Genomic DNA, 9,431 nt, shown 5'->3' on the forward strand with positions numbered 1-9,431 from the left:
AATATCAACACATTATAAATCTGTACCTGAGGCAAACTGAAAATCATTTATGATATAAACTTGCTCTGGTTTTTTTTTTTTCTTCCTCCTTTTCCCATCTCTATCTTCTCTTTTCTAAAAGTAGAAAACTCAGTGTAATTTCTGGTGCTTGAAAAGTAATATACTCTGAGCATCTCTCCACTGCAGTGGTTTGTAGGAAGTTTGTATTATTAAAAATACTTCTAACAATTTCTACCCCTAAAAACAACGCTTAGATTATTTTTAATCTTTAGCAATAATGTCTATCTCATGGGGTTGCTGCAAAAATTACGTGACATATTTATAAAGTACTTAGTATGCAATACATAATTATATGATATTCTCTATCACTTAACCTCATAAGTAATGAAACACAAACCCAGGTTTTGCTGTTTCAGTCACTTAGGCAAATTAATTTAATTTTTGGTACCCAGCTTCCTTGCCTATAAAAAGGAGATAATAATAGTATCTATCTCACAGGATCGTTATGAAGATAGTTAATATATGAAGCATCCAGGCCAATGCCTGGCATGCAATAAAGCTCATACATTAGATACCATCATCATCATCATTATTATCGTTCCAGGCAGGACTTTAACACACATCTATCTTTAAAACCTGCAAGCTTCTCAACCTATTGCCTGCTAGCCTGAACCTAGTCTGATTTCCTGCTGTCTGAAATATCCAAAAATGCCTTCTCTACTTGGCTTATCTGATATTCAGGTTCCCAGGTTGGGAACAGGCTCCCTCTGGCCTTCCATCTGCTGACTAAACCTTGATTGCAGAAATAACCAAGCCTTTGATGAAGCATCTTTCCCCTCTTCTAGGGTTGCCAGATAAAGTACAGGAGACCAACTTAACTTTTAATTTTAGATAAGAAATGAACATTTTTAGCGTAAGTGTACTATCTTAGTCTATCTGGGCTGCTATAACAAAATACCACAGACTAAGTGGCTACAAACAACCGAAATTTATTTCTCACAGTCCTGGAAGCTGGAGGTCCAAGACCAGGGTGCTAGCATGGTTTCGGTGAAGACCCTCTCCAGGTTGCAGACTGCTGACCTCTTTCTGGTCCTCACATGGAAGGGATGAGCTAGTTCTCTGGAGCCTCTTTTATGAGGGTACTAATTTCATTCATGAGGATTCCACACTCATGACCTAATCACCTCCTAATACCATCACTCCGGGCATTAGGATTTCAACATATGAATTCGGGGGGTATACATTCAGACTATAGCATATACCCTAAATATTGCATGGAACATAATTAGATTACAAAACTGTTTCTTGTTTATCTGAAATTCAGATAACTAGACATCCTGTATTTTTATTTGCTAAATCTTACCAACCTACCCTATTCTAATCTAGTTCTAACATGATAAATATAGAAAGATGAACTTCTACTTCAGCATCCATTACTATGGGTCTTGTTTTTCTTTGGCCTTATTCATTTGGTGGGCAGGGGTGGGGGCCCCAGTAAAGGGTGGAGGAGCTGAGGAAGACAAAACTATAGCATAGAATTTCCCATTATAATCCCAACCTTAATAGCAGCTAATTTCTTTATATAAACGAGGTTGTTCGGGATTCTCCCCATATATTCCAAACCTTTCTTAACACATAAATCTCTCACAACAAATAATGTCACCAAATTTAATAATCTTAACATCAATACTTTCTATTTTGTTTAAGTCAATGTCTCTTTCCCTTTAAAGTTTGTGTGATTTCAAAAAGTCTCTGGGATCTTAACAATAGAACAAAATTTCAAAAGCCATCATCATCATCATCACCATCATCATCTCCTGAGGACTGAGAGAGTATCTCAAAAGGTAAAAGTCATGTGGTTTGGGAACTAGCAGCAGGCAGAGCTTAGAATATAGGCTGAAACTCAAATGCCTACACTGCTAGTCAGGTAACTTAAAATGAATTAAGTCAGCTGTAGAAGAGAATTTGCAAACATGCTATGTGCAAGAGAATAAGAAATGGAAAGCATACACCTCAACTGAAAGGGACAATAGACCCTGTGTTGCCACGTCGTTTGACTTCTTTTTTAAGAGAAGCCAAAAATCCTGACTTTTATGTGAAATCCTTCTATTGACTTTTTATTTATAAAACATCATGCAGGCCTAACACAATATACATATAAGAGGTAGCCTTCCTCTCCACACCCTCTCCAGCATTTATTGTTTGCAGATTTTTGGACGGTGGCCATTCTGACCGGTGTGAGGTGATATCTCATTGTAGTTCCGATTTGCATTTTTCTAATAGTTAGTGATGTTGAACATCTTTTCATGTGCCTCTTGGCCATCTATATGTCTTCTTTGGTGAAATGTCTATGTTTGCAGATTTTTGGACGGTGGCCATTCTGACCGGTGTGAGGTGATACCTCATTGTAGTTCCGATTTGCATTTTTCTAATAGTTAGTGATGTTGAACATCTTTTCATGTGCCTCTTGGCCATCTATATGTCTTCTTTGGTGAAATGTCTATGTAGGTCTTCTGCCCATTTTTTAATTGGGTTGTTTGTTTTTTTGATATTAAGCTCCATGAGCTGCTTGCATATTTTGGAGATTAATCCTTTGTCCATTGCTTCATTTGCAAATATTTTCTCCCATTCTGAGGGTTGTCTTTTGGTCTTATTTATGGTTTCCTTTGTTGTGCAAAAGCTTTTAAGTTTCTTTAGGTCCCATTTGTTTATTTTTGTTTTTATTTTCATTAACTAAAAGTAGAACTACCATATGACCCAGCAATCCCACTCCTGGGCATATACCCTGAGAAAACCATAATTCAAAAGGACACATGTACCCCACTGTTCATTGCAGCACTATTTACAACAGCCAGGACATGGAAATAACCTAAATGTCCAACAACAGATGAATGGATAAAGAAGATGTGGTACATATATACGATGGAATATTACTCAGCCATAAAAAGGAATGAAATTGGGTCATCTGTAGAGATGTGGATGGACATAGAGTCTCTCATACAGAGTGAATGAAGTAAGCCAGAAAGAGAAAAACAAATATATATTAACACATATATGTGGAATCAAGAAAAATGGTACAGATGAACCTATTTGTAGGGCAGGAACAGAGATGCAGACGTAGAGAATGGACATGTGACACAGTACAGTAGGGGAAGGGGAGGGTGGGACGAATTGGGAGATTAGGTTTGACATAAATACACTACCATGTGTAAAATAGCTAGCTAGTGAGAACCTGCTGTATAGCACAGGGAGCTCAGCTCAGTGCTCTGTGATGACCTAGATAGGTGGGGTGGCGGGGTGGGAAGGAGGTCCAAGGGGGAGGGGATATAGGTATACATATAGCTGATTCACCTCATTGTACAGCAGAAACTAACACAACATTGTAAAGCAATTTTACTCCAATAAAAAAATATATATATATAAAAACATAAAAAAAAGAAAGAGGTAGCCTTTCAAGCCTTGCTCACAGCTTCCAAAATTCAAGTTCCTTGAACTTCAGCAAATTTGGTCTTTATGGATACTTTAAGAAACTCAATAATAATTGAATTTTTAATTACTGATAAATGCGATTCATTGTGATTCTTCAAAAACAGTTTTCCATTCAAAATAAACATTGGTTTATTTTTTAAACACTGCCATTCAACATTTTGGTCAAAGGCGGTTCTGCTTTTCGAAACTAGGTTCGTAGACACCATGGGTCCGTCATTGTTTCCTATGCATCCACAGACAGCTGAGGAAAATGGCCATTATGCTGATTCTGAGTCATTTAAAAATGAACATTTTTAAACAAAGATGCTTTAACAGAGCTTTCTTTCTTATTAAATTAATAGAACATTATGCCTGTTGCTTCTATAAAATGTTATTTTTAGACTATAAATGTAAGGCCTAGGAAAGTCATTGTAGAGACATAAACTATTGAATGCTTTTCAGTTTAAACATATCTTTACTGTAATCATTTTTCTTTATATTTCCTGAAAAGTCATCTAAAATGCATTCTCCAGGATGGGTAAATAGTCCCTAGTATAGCTAGCACTTGGTCATATGATTCATGGGGCTTTACACTGCTTGTGTAAGAAATCATTTAAAGTGCTGAGAATTGGTGAATGTAACGTGGAAGTCCATCATGGGAATTCCAGCTGCTGCTTTGACTACTTGGGTTTCTGATTAATTACTCAGATAAATAGATAAATATGCAATTACTTTGCGCCAAGGCAACAGAAAAAATCCTTTCTATCACCCGATTAGGAACAATGAGTTGTGCCCTCAGAAGCCTGCTGTTACTCATCACCAATGCCTCCAGTGCAGGTGGTGGTGTTGTTTTAAGAAATGAAATGCTTTTGGTGAACATGAGTTTTTACGTTTTTTATTAACTTTACAAAAAAGAAGAAAGAAACTAAATGGAAGATTTAAAGGCACTGCAAACTAATACTAGGATAAATCTTTTGTGTTCCCATATCTTTATGGTAACTGGAAAGACTACAAGCTTTGGAATAAGCTCAGATGCAGTCTCAAATCTGCCTCTTAGTGCAATGAGCCCAGAGACAGGATGGAGATCGTTGTGTCATGGTGACGAAGTGCTGCTGATGCAGGCCAGTGACAGATGCGACGGGCATTATTTGTGTGGGGCTAGAGGCCCCAGGGGCGGCAGGGAGGCTGCCGGCAGGGGCAGCGGTGGGTCTTCAAAAAAAAAAATTTGCCTCTTAGGAGACCTCGAGAAGTGTCCATTAATGACTCTAAGCCTCAATTTCTTCATCAAAAAATACAGGTAAGAATACCTACCCAGCAATATCCTTATAAGAATTAAATGAGCACAATGTCTACTTAAGGGCATGATTTATATCCCTATACATATATATTTACCAAGTACCTCTCTCCATGAAATAAATGCACCTAGAAAATGAAATCCTCCTAAGAAAAATGAAGCTCACAGGATGAATGCAACTCCTAAATTTAATAAAAATGCTCATTATATAATTGCCACCTGATTTCCTCTTCATGTTTAGTACTGTCTGCCATGTGCCCAGAACCACTTGTATATTAGAAATATTCACTGTTAAAGGAAAACTATTTCTCTACTCACAGCACTTCCGAAGTCAAATGTGTGGGGGTTTTTTCCCACGTCGATCAACTTTCCAACTCTGAACACCAACAAAGTGTCCTATAACTTAATTCAATACCAGGACTTAGCGTCCAGCTCCACAGGTTTAGAGCTCAGTCTAAAAGCCCTCACTTCAGATGTCAGTCACAAGTAATGGATCTGTCCAGGACTTCCCTGGTGGTCCAGTGGGGAGTGCTTCCACTGCAAGGGGCACAGGTTCGAGCCCTGATCGGGGAACTAGGATCCCACATGTCATGTGGAAAAAAAAACAAGGGTCTGTCCAACTTGGCTGCAAAGTCAGGAGCTCCTACAAACCTTCCCCCAGGTTAGAATGGTTCACAAAACTCAGGGAAACATTTACTTATATTTACCTATTTATTGTGAAGGACACTATAAGGGATGTAGATGAACAACCAGATGAAGTATACAGGGTGAGATCCAGAAAGATGCAAAGCACAGGAATTTCTGTCCCCTTGGAGTTGGGGTGCACCACCCTCCCAGCACGTGGATGTGTTCACCAACCCAGAAGCTCTCCAAACCCTGTGGTTTAGCATTTTTATGGAGGTTCCATTATACAGGCATGATTGATTAAATCACTGACCATTGGTGGTTAATTCAATCTCTAGCCCCTCTCCCCTTCCCAGAAGTCAGGGAGTGGGGCTGAAACTTCCAACCCTCACCCTAGTTTTTATTATATCATAATATCACACCAACCCTGAAGAAAGGCCCAGGAGTGTCAGGAGACAGGAAAGAAAAGCCAGTAAGCCCATGTCTTGGAGGGTAGTAAGCTAGAAGACAACACCTTCCCTAAACAATTTTAAGTATCTCAAGCAATATGGGCTTATATCTTTCAAGCAAGCAAGGTACAAGCATGGAGGTTAGCGATCAGGATGGGGACCGAGCAGGGCCTTTGCCCCTCAAATACCCCAAAAGCACACTCAGCTGGTGGTGTTTTCCTCACACAGGAGAAATCAAGCACGAAATACACATGTAATCCAATTCAATTCCAGAAACAGTTCCATCACCTACTTAGAACAAAGAGACTGTATGTTTCTCACAGAAGCACATTTAAGGAGAGCTGAGCCATGTTTAAATTTTGACAGTGCTACAATTCTTTGGGGACCAGCTGTCCAAGGAAAAGCAGCAAGCCCATGACATTCCCTGAACAGATAATGGCCACCTGTCAGATCCTTGTTCACGGCCCACACTGACTGCCAGAGCAGTAGCAGTAGCATAAGATGGAGCACATTGATATCCTACTCAGGCAGGAAGGTCTAAACGACAGGAATCTTATTTGTTTCTGGTCAATTCTTTAGCCTGTAAGGAACTCAAGGTAACCTCTGGGGGGAAAATGGCTGGGGAGAGAGGATTGTAAAGCTATTGCCTCAAACATAGAGGTAGCTTAGTGGACTGACCTTTCAGTCACACCCAGAGGTCACATGGTCTCTCATTCCATCTCTGGGAAAAATCTGTGTGCTAGATTATAATTTCACTTTTTCATAAATCCTCATGGCCCCAACCCTACCATGTAGTTCCCCTCTTTGCATCCTCTTCATCTCATCCTCCATTTTTAATTGCAAGGATCACCCATGTTTTATAAGGAAAAGTACTAGGAGAGAGAATCTGATATTCCAAACTCATCTCTTCCTGTCATTGCATGCAAAGGTTACTACCCAGACCAGCTGACCTTAGGTCAAGGTGACCACTCTTGGTCAGTCAGTTGAAAGAGAGTGACTAGGGAAGGAAGAATCAGTGGTTTGCCCCAGACCATGGTTATGAGCCTGCATGCTGGCAAGCTCACTGACGGCCTTATCTATACACCCCTGAAAGGGTAAGTGTAAAAGAAAGGGCAGCATTTCCTGGCTCACTAAGCCTAACTGATAGTGTGAACAATAGACGTTGTCAAAAGGTATATAGACAGCTGTGATTGATAATGTTTGGAACTTTCTTCTCTAAATTCCAGGAATTTTAAAATCACATTTAAATGCAAAGTTCAAAGTTTCAGAACACATAAAATTACTTAGAGCAAAAATAAGATTAGTACCCAGTAAAGGTCCATGGGACTTAAAATGAAAAACTGGACATGTTTTCCTTTTGAATTAGACAATATCCATTTGGCAAACATATGAACCAAAATATTGAGTAAAATGAGTTTTACACAGCCTTGTTAAGGTTTTTTCATATTCTCTAAATGAGACCAAAAGTCTCCCAAGTCAGGTAAATAAAATATGCAGTGTTATCTTAGTGCCCACCACATAATAACTTTTTGTTTTTTGTCTTTTTGGCCACACCACACGGCACGCGGGATCTTAGTTTCCCGACCAGGGATCGAACCTGCGCTTTCATGGAAGTGCCAAGTATTAACCACTGGACCTCCAGGGAAGCCCCCATAATAACTTATTGACCTCACATCTCAAAAGGACAGTGAGTGATATATCCTTTTAGATGTTTTTTAAATGATAATGAAAAGTGAATCTTAATAATAAAAATGACCATACTGATTACTTCCCACTTTGAAGAGATAAACAGGTAAAGGAGATAGCTGGAGTTTCAAGGAGAGTAACGTGAATGACATCTGACACTTGGCTACTATTTTACTTGCCCACAGAAGGAGTGATTTTGATACCAAAGGTTGAAATAGGCTTTTCTAGGAGAAAAAACATCACAAAAGAAATTCAGGTCAAGTCAGAATAAGAGATGAAGGCATATATTGACTGAAGAACAGCTCTGCTGGATAGCTCTAAAATGGGAATATATGGAGGTGGAGTTTAATCACAGGTTCCTTAAAGGTCAAGAGAAAGCAGGCAATGAACAAGAACTGCTTTTTGAACAGCTTAAAATTATAAGAATGTTCCAAACATAAGATTTAAGCTTAGGAACAGATAGGTTACTCACTTTTGTATTTTATTATTTCTAAATCATCATTTAAGAATTTGGGTATTGTATACCTATGGTACTAGGTTTACTTTATTCCCTACTACCTTTTGTCCCTCTTATCAAGATTTCACAACAGAAGAGTATATCATTTTTTCGGGATTAGTTCTAAATTACCACATCTTTTTTGTAACCTAACACATATGCCAATTATCTTAGTTTTTTCAACCTCTAATTCCCATAGCTGGTAGAGACAAACAAATCCATTTTCACTTCGTTCTTTTGATTTGAAAAACAAACTTATCATTCATATTTGTATCTAAAAGCACTAAATTCCCTTTATCATTGTGTATACTCTAAGGGTGACCATAACAGGTTCCTCAGTGTAGCCATAGCAACACCCAGGGCTTTAAAATGGCCAACTGTGGCTACTGATCTTAATTCTTTTCCATAACAAAAACACTATCTGATACATATATCCCCTTGCAAAATCACTTGCTGTTACTATTGCTTTTTCTCTCCTGAAATGTTATCTTCCTTCCTTACCATTGCTTAGTGTACAAGCCCACTAATTTTCAAGACCCTGGATTTTATCTTTTTTCTGTGCTTTGAAAAAAATATATCAATAAAACACAAATGAGAAAAGAAAGATAAAAAAAATAAACACTGCATTATTTATGCTGATAGTAAATAGCAAAGGCAGGGTGAGAAGAGAGCTGTCATCAACAGCAACATGACCAATGACAACAGGAACACAAATTTGTCACTGGCTTTCTGTCCAGTATCTATAATTTTCTCTCTGGCTAAACATTACTTATTTGATAAGGTTTAATTATTAGATAATATTCATTAGTTATCAGCATTGTGTCCATTGTTCTGTTCAGAGAAGTGAATATCAAATAGATACATTGCACAACAGATACAGAACACAAAAGATGCAGGGTAGAGTGGAGAACATTCCAGAAAGCAGGAAGAGCACGTACAAAGACACAGAGGCATCGGTGAGAGGGAGGATGCAGCCTGTAGCAATAGAAACTGAAGGATGTTTGATAGTGCACTAAAGGTCAAGATGTGCACAAGAAGTAGTAAGAGGAGGTCAGAAGAGTCTGTGAAAGAAGGCAGGGATGTCAAGGCCACTGCAGAATAAAATTCAGATGGCTGGCAATGGTTGGCAAACATTCCTGTCAAAGGCCAGACAGTATGTATTTTAGGCATAGGTTCAGGCCACCTATGGTCTCTGTCACAGATTCTTATTTTTTTGTTTTTCAAAGTGTGAAAACCATGCTCAGCTCACAGGCAGTACAAAAGCAGGCCAGGGCTAGACTTGGCCCATAGGCCTCAGTTTGCTACTTCTGCTGTAGTCAATTGTTTACCTTGTCATATTGCCAGAAGCTCCAGGCACTGGAGAGAGAAAGAGAAACCTCAGAGTTACTTCAAAGGAGCTAGCATGACAATGAAG

Source organism: Phocoena sinus, chromosome 7 (genome assembly GCF_008692025.1).
Source record: "Phocoena sinus isolate mPhoSin1 chromosome 7, mPhoSin1.pri, whole genome shotgun sequence".
NCBI classification, from domain to species: Eukaryota; Metazoa; Chordata; class Mammalia; order Artiodactyla; family Phocoenidae; genus Phocoena; species Phocoena sinus.